Consider the following 10,425-nt stretch of genomic DNA (forward strand, 5'->3'; position numbering starts at 1 on the left):
ATTGATATCTGTGGTTAGCGGATAGTTAAAGTTTATTAAAAAATGATCGTGTCACACCTAAAACCCACTTCTGAGAATGTCGGTTGCAAATCACATTACCCAGTAGAAGATTGTAGATGGAGAAGCTGTCAGGAAGGCTTCGGCGGGGAGTGCGACTTATAGGAACAATAGAAATGCCAGACTCGTACGTTTAGGTAGATAATTAATATAAGTTTATTAACTAATTGAGACTTAACAATAAAGTGACGTTTGCAAGGCGATGCCGTTGGATTCGTTCGTGGTGGCCGTTCGTTACCCCCGATCGTAGGAGCTTATTCGTTCGCACCCTTTCTCGTCAACGTTTTGTTACCAACTCTTTGATACTTATCGATAACACCAGGGGTAGAGCATAACGTCGCTTGCCCAGGGCTGAATCAGTATGTTAATGAACTGTCTGGTGACAATCGGAATGACTAATTCTTGAAAATCCACTTACAGAGCGCGCCCGATGACAAGGTGCAGAATCGTCCTGGAATATGGGCTCTTTTTCTCTTTCAGTAATCGACTCAATGCTAGGTACAAGTCCACTGAGAATGATTTCTTTGTACTTCTCTGCATTCACCATCCCTTGAAGCATAATAAGTGATTCTGTTTTGTATTTGGAAATGCATCCCCATATCATAACATAAGGCGAATGCTTAACAGTGGCAACACAGCAGTTTTTCGAATATCGCTCTCCGTTTCTGCGCCGAACTTTCAAGCAGCCATCGGGTCCAATAAGATTAAATTTGGACTCATCAGAAAATATGATCCGTGACCATTCAAATCGACCCAATTTTGCTTATTTTTCGCCCAGTTTAAGCGAGCTGTCTTCATTTTCTGGTTGAGAAGAGGTTTTTTGGCTGGTGTCCTTGCTATCAAACCCATCTCCTTAAGCCGACGTTGAATATTCCGAGCCGAAATTTCTTTCGTAAATCGTTGCTGCACTTCAGATGCAATTTCGACGGCATTTTTGAAGCGATTCTGAAGGCTCGTTCTCATAATAACGCGATTCTCCCGTTCATTTGTGCAATTTTTTCTGCCTGATCCTTTCGTCCTCCCCAATTCTTTCGTCTCACGATATTTTTTCAAAAAGCGTCGAACTGAACTTTCATTAAAATTAGTTTTATTAGCTATTTCACGATTCGACACGTTTTGCTGAGCCAAAGCAATAATTTTGGCCTTCTCAGTGAGGGTCATCTGTTTTCCTTTAACCATAATGTTTAATGTTCACCAAATTGAATCTCCGCAAAATGAAATTTTAGCATCCGACAAGTCGAAAATTTTGCAAAAAGTGAAGAAAACAATCGAGGGGATTCCCCAAAATATTAGTTAAGCGACTAGAATACAATTTGGGGAAACCCCGAGCTAGAGAAGGCAAAAGTTGCAATAACCTTAAAGTGCGGCTTTTTTTTGTCGCTGGGTGTAATTCAAAACATTATTAATGATTATTATTTTGCAACGTACTTTATTATTTGAATGAAAACTGAAAACTGAGTTACAAAAATGTCTTATGGTTATATTTATAGGCTAAATTTGTGAGCCCTTTAGTGGCGTGATTGATATTTATGCGATTTGATTGGCCCGAATTTAAATGCTGAATTAGCGTTCTCATGCTTTTGGTTTTCAGGGGGACAATTATTATTTCAAGGGTTTAATTTTTTATGTTAATTATGAGTTAGCGTTCACACGCTTTGATTTTGAGGGGGACAATTGTTTATAAAAACGGATGTTTACTGTTGAACATCGAGTGGATTGCGTTAAATTATAAGTTTATCTTTATCACATAAGCTTTCTGCTCTCTGACGTGACGGTCGTGTTTTTGCATAGCTCCTGAGTTTTTATTAATATTTATTGTTTTTTCTCAATTTTTAATTGTGCTTAGTTTGTTTACACTTCCGCTGGTGTTGTTCGCTTGACTCCCTTGTGTTTTATTTCCATAATTCGCCAAATTAATCAGTTAAAACAGTTTTTTTCTTTTTCGTGATTAGTGTTTGGTGCATTTACATATTTTTTTTTTTTTTTTTTTCTTTCGTCATTGCTTCTGCAGTTGCTCCCCTCATCGCCCCCATCATACCATCAGTGCTAGTGGCTTTGTTGTTCTCTCTGCTTTGTGCTTGTGCTTAGCTTCTCTCCCGCGTAATCACTTTTGTAAGGCCGCCTCTCAAAGCTCGGCTTATAACTGTTCTTGGTCTCTCTGTTGTGCTGTGCACTCTAGCTGTCTCTTTGTTTTATTTGTAATTATTGATTATTTTATCAATAATTATCTTTGTGCTGTGAATTTAATTTTTCTATATATTCTTATATATATATAATTTTTTTGCCTTTCTTTCGGCTTTTCAATGGCTTGTTGTCTACCTAATTGCAAACATTCTGATCGTTTTGATGATCAGTACAGAGCAATATCTTGTTGGCTCTGCGATAATCTTATACACTTAAAATGTGCTGGCCTCAATGGCCGCGACTACGACAAATTTTCTGGTTTGTCTGTTTCTAAGCCTGAGCTTGGCTTAATGCGCTGGACTTGCCCATCTTGTGCTAGCCAGCAGCTTGATTTTAGCCGTATGTACAGGGATCTTCGTTTAAGGTTTCTTTCTTTAAACAAACTGGCCAAACAGCTGTCAAACGAGTGTGACTCTAGCGTTCAATTATTGTCGCAATTCAAATTTGTTCCACCTTCTGAGAAATTGCACAAGAAATGTACCCTTGAGTTGCCTCGTAAGCAGTCGCCAGCTCTCTCTATTACTTCCTCTCCGATTTTACTTTCGCCTACACCATCTTCTTGTCCCTCTTTATGCTCTTCTTTTCAGATTGAAGTACCCATTACAAGCCCTGGTGTACCTCAATCTATCCCTCACGGGAACTCTGATCAATCACAGGATCATGCCGGCTCTCAATCACTTGCGGATCCCAATGCTCCTCCGCCTCCACTAACTGTAGTGCCTCATCGCAAACAATTATTTATTTCTAGGCTTGCTCCAGATACTTCTGAGTCGTCTGTGGCAGCTTACATTGGTAATATTTGCCCTGCTAAGGTTTTAATTCAAAAGTTTAAGTTTTCTAGGCCTCACGAAATCTCCTCTTTTAAAATTACAGTACCAAATGAGTACTTCTCAGCTATGGTTGACCCTAATTTTTGGCCAGAGGTCCTAGTTGTACACGAGTTTGCGCCCAATAAGCGCTCTCGTCCGTTGCCTGTCCACCTTCCTACTTTATCTTCTGCTTCAAAAAACTAATAACGTCTAGTCTTTGCATTCATTATCAAAATGTAAGAGGACTTCTTACCAAGCTGTCGAACCTTTTCTGTGATAGCCAAACCTTTTCGGCTGACATATTAGCTTTCTCTGAAACTTGGCTTAACTCCTCTGTTTTAGATAATGAAATTCTTTCTAATAATTTTATTTCTTATAGGCTTGATCGTGTTGGTCGTCGTGGCGGTGGAGTACTCATTGCTGTAAACTCGAATCTGTCTTCAAGTGTGGTGCCGATTGATCTCCCCTTAGGTGTTGAGTTTATTTGCGTCGAAGTTACATGTTCTAACTTTAGCCTATATATCTCTTGTTCATATATTCCTCCAGCTTCTGATATCATGATCTACGTGCACCATGCTGATGCTTTACGAACTATTTTTGGTCGTCTTAAAGATTGTGATGTTCTTATAGTTTTAGGTGATTTTAACTTGCCTAATATTTCTTGGCTTGTTGATGATAATCTATCTTTCTTAATTCCTTCATCTCAACATGTTTTTCTTGATAGCCTACTTTGTTTCGTAAAACAAATTTCAATCTTCTTAACAGCCTTATTTTCTCTTTTGATTGGTCGTTTCTATTTGAGTGCTGCGATATAGATTGTGCAGTGAAGTTTTTCTATTCTGCTCTTAATTCTCTAATTGATAAATGCGTTCCTTATGTGAATGTCTCTACCGTCTCCAGCTCGCCAGTCTGGTTCACACGTAGGCTCTCTAATCTTCGCAACATTAAATCGAGATATTTTTAAAAGATTTAAAAAAACTGGTTCGCGACTTGACTATGCAAATTATTGTATAGCTAAATCTCAATTTTGTCTTTTAAATACTCAATGCTACAACAATTATCTCGTTCGCTGTAAGGCTGAATTTTATAATAACCCCAAAAGATTTTACAACTTTGTCAATTCCAAAAGACGCTCTAATGTCCTACCTTCCACCTTCAGACTTAACGATCAGTCTGCTAATAATGATTTAGATATTGCAGATCTGTTTGCTAAATTTTTTCAGTCGACATATTCTACTACTGCTTCGGATCCCACACCCTATCCCTTTTCAATCCCACATTTAAATTGTATGTTTTTTCCCAGTATTACTGAAGACTGTATTCTCTCTAGCTTGTCATCTATGAAGTCTTCCTTCGTTCCCGGGCCTGATGATATACCTAGTTGCATCCTTAAAATGTGTTCTATTTCCCTATCTAAGCCTTTAGCTCGGTTATTCTTTATATCGAGTGAGACTTGTAGATTTCCTGATATTTGGAAGGAGTCATTTATTATTCCGCTTTTTAAAAAGGGTTGCAAATCGGATGTTTCCAACTACCGTGGCATTGCCAAACTTTCGGCAATACCTAAACTGTTTGAGAAAATTATTACGTCTTCCCTTCAACATCTATCCAGATCCACTATTTCTCCTTGCCAGCATGGTTTCATGAAAGGTCGTTCGTCGCTTACCAACCTTTTAGAATTGACTACCCTAGTACACCATGGCTTCCGTAAAAAGTGTCAAACTGATGTTATTTATACTGACTTCAGTAAGGCTTTTGATACGGTTGATCATTCTTTGCTTCTCGCGAAACTTAACATCATGGGTTTTTCACCAAAATTATTGGCTTGGTTAAAGTCGTATCTTATTGGCAGAACCCAAAAGGTGTCTTTTCGTTCCTCGATATCTAAAACTGTTCGAGTTACGTCAGGTGTACCCCAAGGCAGTCATCTGGGCCCACTATTATTTACATTGTTTATAAATGATTTGCCTTTGGCCTTGGCTCATTCACGCGTGCTCATGTTTGCGGATGACGTCAAGATTTGTTATTCCTATAATGATCCTTCTTTCCAACAGTACTTGCAATCAGATCTCGATGCGTTCTGTGATTGGTGCCACGTTAATAAATTACACCTTAATGCCTCTAAATGTTCTTTTATGACTTTCAGTCGTTTGTCTCCGCTCCTAGCTCATTACTCTATTAAGTCTGTTCTGTTAGATTGTGTTCCATCATTCAAAGACTTAGGCGTTATGTTTGACCCTAAACTTTCATTTAATGTTCATATTTCTTCAATTGTCAACAGAGCTAGCAGCCTTCTCGGCTTCATTAAACGTTGGGCCAAAGAATTTGATGATCCCTATGTAACAAAGGTTTTATACACTTCGTTAGTTCGCCCTACTCTAGAATATTGCTCGCCAGTGTGGAACCCGCAATATGATGTTCACCAGCGTAGTATTGAATCGGTACAGAAGCAATTCCTTAAGTTTGGGCTACGCGGTCTAAATTGGGACCCGGGTCTTCGCCTACCTTCTTATTCTGACAGACTTCTTCTTATTAATCTTCCTTCACTTTATAACCGTAGGCTTGTTTTTGGCATTCTCTTTCTCCATAAACTAGTCAACGGCGAAGTCATTTCTACGAATTTACTAGATACGCTGTATTTTTGTGTTCCCTCACGTTGGACCAGAAACTTTTTTCCTATTCACCTTAGTAGATGTCTGACTAACTACTCTCTTCACGAACCTCTTCGTGTTCTTTGCCAATCTTTTAACAACCTTTCTCACCTTATCTCTCCTCATCTTTCTGTCACTTCTCTTCGCGCTATACTTTTTAATCATCTACAGCGAAACCAATGAAAATATTCTGGACTTGGATTGGCTGCAACTCATCCCTGGCCACATTGGCTGTGAATCGGGGCATAGCTGGCACCTTGTGCAAATAAAACACCTTCACCGGGCTGGGGATGTTTAGTTGTATATAAAGCTAAGCTACCTTCTTCATTTAATTACTATCTGTCTTTAGCTTAAGCTTTTTCGTCGACTGCTGTGTTAGTTGACGTAAATAAATAAATAAATAAATAAAATAAATAAATTAAGAGAGAGATATACAGAGTTATAAAGCATCCTATGTCGATAACCTACAAGCTTAGTACAATCGATATAACCAGGGATAAATACAGGGCTGCAAACAGAAACATATGGTATTTTCAACACCCTTCCTCGATATGTTTCTGTGTGCCAATTACAATTTCTTTCTTAGTTTAAATTCAATAACTTGACACAATGATTATGCTTTTGCTTAGACTAATTTTCCGTTAATATATCAGCTACCATGTCCTTAGTTGATATATAGGCCAGATCAATCTCGCCGTTTGTAACAACTTCTCGAACGAAATGATGACAATCTGTTTCGATCGAGCATGAAACACAGGATTTTTGGCTAGAGATTGAGCACTCAAATTGTCTCCAAACAATTTCGTAGATGTCCCAGCGTCTCCACATCCAATCTCGATCAACAATCGCCTCAAATGCAAAGCCACTTTCGCCGATGAAGACATAGCCATGTATTCGGCCTCTGTGCTGCTCAACGCCACACTGCATTGTTTTTCTGATATCCAGGAAATAGGGCAACCTGCCAAGAAAAACACGTACCCTGTGTACGATTTGCGGTTGCTCACATCACCGCCCCAATCTGCGTCGTACAACGCATTTTTTCGTCACTGCACGCTACTTGGAAACCAGCATCCAATGGAGTAGCAACTGCAGGAAACACTTCCATAGTATGTCTTTGAAGCATGCCCTTTATGTACTGAGCCTGATTCATCACGATACTGCCTGTATCACAATTCCGGTCTACTTGCATGCCCAAAAACATTCGAATTTCATCGCAATCTTTGCATTAGTTGCGATCATTTGGTTCAGATATAGTTTCAGTTCCGCTTCCTTAGCCAAAACTAACCATATCGTTTCGTAACGACACACTGGTGAGAAGGTTTCGGTATATTCGACGCCGTATATCTGTGAGCACACTTTAGCTACCAACCGAGACTTATACCGCTCCACGCTTCCATCGCCACTTCGTTTGAAAGTATATACCCAGTTTGAACCAATCGCTTTTTTGTCCCTTGGGTAAATCTACAGTTGCCAACAGAGAATCATATTCCTTATATGTTATTAGGTATTGGAGTTGGATATATCGTTTTAGTTATGATCAAAAGAAATCATTCCGACTCTAATTTTTTCTTTTTAACACCACCATGTGAAACAAATAGTTCAAATTTCGAAAGCCAAATGTATGTATGTTAAATTGTTTTTACATGCTTCATACTATGTGCTATCTGGCTCACTCTACAAACACACGAGCACTCTAGCGCCGCCACTAGCCAACGGCCAATCCTGGCCTTTGGACCGCGTAGTAAAATACGTTCATACGCATATTTTGCGTGTTTCTATTACGATTTCAATTAAATTTGGTAGTTTGCTAGAAATTGATAAGATTAATTATTGATGTCTCTAGCTGTTATCCTTTTTAAGAAAAATAGTTTTATGTGATTCCTTGGGGCGTAAGGAGGCGTGGACAAAATTCCAATTAACTTTATACTTTTATATACTACACGAGTACCGAATTTGGTGGCTCTAGCTCTTATAGCCTCCGAGATCTGCGTGTTCATACAGACGGACGGACAGACGGACATGGCCCAACCGACTCGGCTGTTAATCCTCATCAAGAATATATATACTTTATAGAGCAGAGAAGCTTCCTTCTGCCCTTTTTTCGATTTTAATATACCATTTCACCCTATGGTTGCATGGTATAAAAACGGTTACAAACGCTACTCCAGTGGTTCGTTTTCCGACGGAACATCAGTGTCTACAGCAGAAGAAATCTCTGCCCACGTCTAGTACCATTCTCAATTTGAATCCGTTCTTTGGCGCATCAGGTGTGATCCGAGCATGTGGGCGAGTGCAACAAGCAGCAGCTCTCAGTTACGATGAGAGTAACCACATTCTGTTGCCAGTCGTAAGTCCACTGTCCCGGCTGTTGGTGCTTTTCACGCAGCAGACTCTCTGCATGGGGGCAGTCAGCTGGTAATCCGTCTCATCCGACAGAGATAATGGATTAAGAGTTTTAAAACTCTGTTCTACAAGGCCACTTCCAACCAAAGGTGTACCGTTGTGAAGTTCTCTACTCCGCTTGCTAAGATAGAGGCTTGTTTGAACTCGCGGACGATTTCTCCTATGTCTGAAGACCCCACCGATTCTTTGGCTTTGACCCCAGGCCATTTCCTAGTAGGCGGTTCAATGCTATCCATCACGGAACTTGAAATCAAGGATCCGGTTCCGTCTGTGTGAGTCTGTGATTGCATTTTTGCACCCGGTGGAAAGAGGAATAATATCTAAAGGAGGTACATAAGCTAAATGAGTGGCGATTCCCTTGTAAAAATCTTGAGGTGTGCAGTGACGGCAACGTCCGTGGCGTCTATCTGCTTAACGCTCGCGGTGTTGTAATGTTTTGTATAGTCCTACATTAATCCGCTTTCTTCGTTATTTGTTACGCCAGCTCCCTGTATCCGAAATTTTTACATCCCGTTTCTATGGCTCCGAGACCATGTTCAGTACAGGCATCGAAGATGTTCGCGAGGAACTAAGTCATTCCGTTGCCGAGTCTGTCGCGGAATCCATCCTCTAAAGCGATGCCGTCGCTTCCTGCGGTGAAGAGGATGAGGGCAGTGCTTGTGTTGAATAACATAACAAAGCTAAAGTTGCCACGTTATGTAAACCTGCAAAAATAACATTATAAAAGGCCTAAAAATTAATGTACGGGCACACTGTCTTCTATACTTTCTCTTTACTATTCGAAACGTGTAAGTGGCTGGTCGTGTGAAAATCGAGAATTAAAATCTAATGAAATAAAATCAATCATAAAACAATTAAAAAGATTATTGTACTTTTATTAAAAACTAAACTAATACTAAGCCAAGCAAACCAATATTACAACAGGTAATGGGCCCAGAGTACGTTCTATAAAAAAAAACCATAAAATAAAAAATTAAAATTTTTTTTTCTTTCGCAATAGACGTTTGATTTACACATACCTACATATAAATTCAAATAATAAAAAAAAATATACAATTATGGAAAAGATAAAGCTTACTATAAATCAGTTTAACGGTGAGAAATATTCTGTGTGGTAAAAAAGAATAAAAGCACTTCTTGCTGAACAAGATGCATTAAAAGTTATTGATAGCGAGGCTCCTAAAGAAACAGATGAAAGTTGGGTTAAGGCCGAACGCTATGCAAAAAGTATAGTGGTAGGGCACTTGAGCGATGCATTTTTGGATTTCGCAACAGACAACAACACAGCACGTGATATTCTTAGGAATCTGGATTCTATGTATGAACGAAAAAGTGTGGCATCTCAGTTGTCTGCGCGAAAACGGTTGTTGTCGCTTAAACTAAAAAACGAGATGACTCTTGTACACCACTTTATTATTTTTGACGAAATGGTTAATGAATTGTTAGCATCAGGCGCCAATATAGACGAAATGGACAGGCTTTCGCACTTACTGCACACTTTGCCATCATCATATGACGGGGTCCTCACTGCTCTATAGCAGTGTCTCTATAGACACTATCGGAAGAAAATCTTACTCTAGTTTTTGTTAAGCACCGTTTGCTCCATCATGAGACAAAACTAAACAACGCTAATAATGACACAAGTAAAAAGGTATTACACGTTGAGGTTAAAAATAAGTATAATAAGAATAACTACAAAAACAATTATAATAACAAATATAAATATAAAAATCAAAATTATAATAATAATAATACTCGCAAGCCATATAATGACAAATACAAACAAAATAATATAAAGTTTCACCACTGTGGCAAGCCAGGGAACATAAAAAAAAAATTTTTATGCATATAAAAAACTAATAAATGACAATAATAAAGAAAATAACACACAAGCTCATATTGCAACGACGACGACAGGTTTCGCGTTCATGATTAAAAGTTTGAATGCAAATAATAATAAGTTGAAAACAAATGTGAATTTCATCCTTGACTCGGGTGCATCCGACCACATAATAAATGATAAGACACTTTTTATGGATTCTGCTGAACTTCAAACTCCAGTGAAGTTTGCTATCGCCAAGGTAGGGCAACAAAATGTGGAATCGTTCGTCTTGAGAATGGGTACCAGATAACACTAGAAGATGCATTATACTGCAAAGAAGTTGCAGAAATCTAATTTCTGCAAAAAGACTACAAGAGGCTGGAGTGACAGTAGTGTTTGACGAGTCTGGAGTTAAATTGACCAAAGGTGGTATTATTATTGCCGAAAACTCAGGTGAGTACAAAATGCCAATTTTTGAATTCAAAGCATATAAAATTGA

This window comes from Drosophila tropicalis, unplaced genomic scaffold, assembly GCF_018151085.1.
Source record: "Drosophila tropicalis isolate 14030-0801.00 unplaced genomic scaffold, ASM1815108v1 contig_638, whole genome shotgun sequence".
In the NCBI taxonomy this organism is placed as follows: Eukaryota; Metazoa; Arthropoda; class Insecta; order Diptera; family Drosophilidae; genus Drosophila; species Drosophila tropicalis.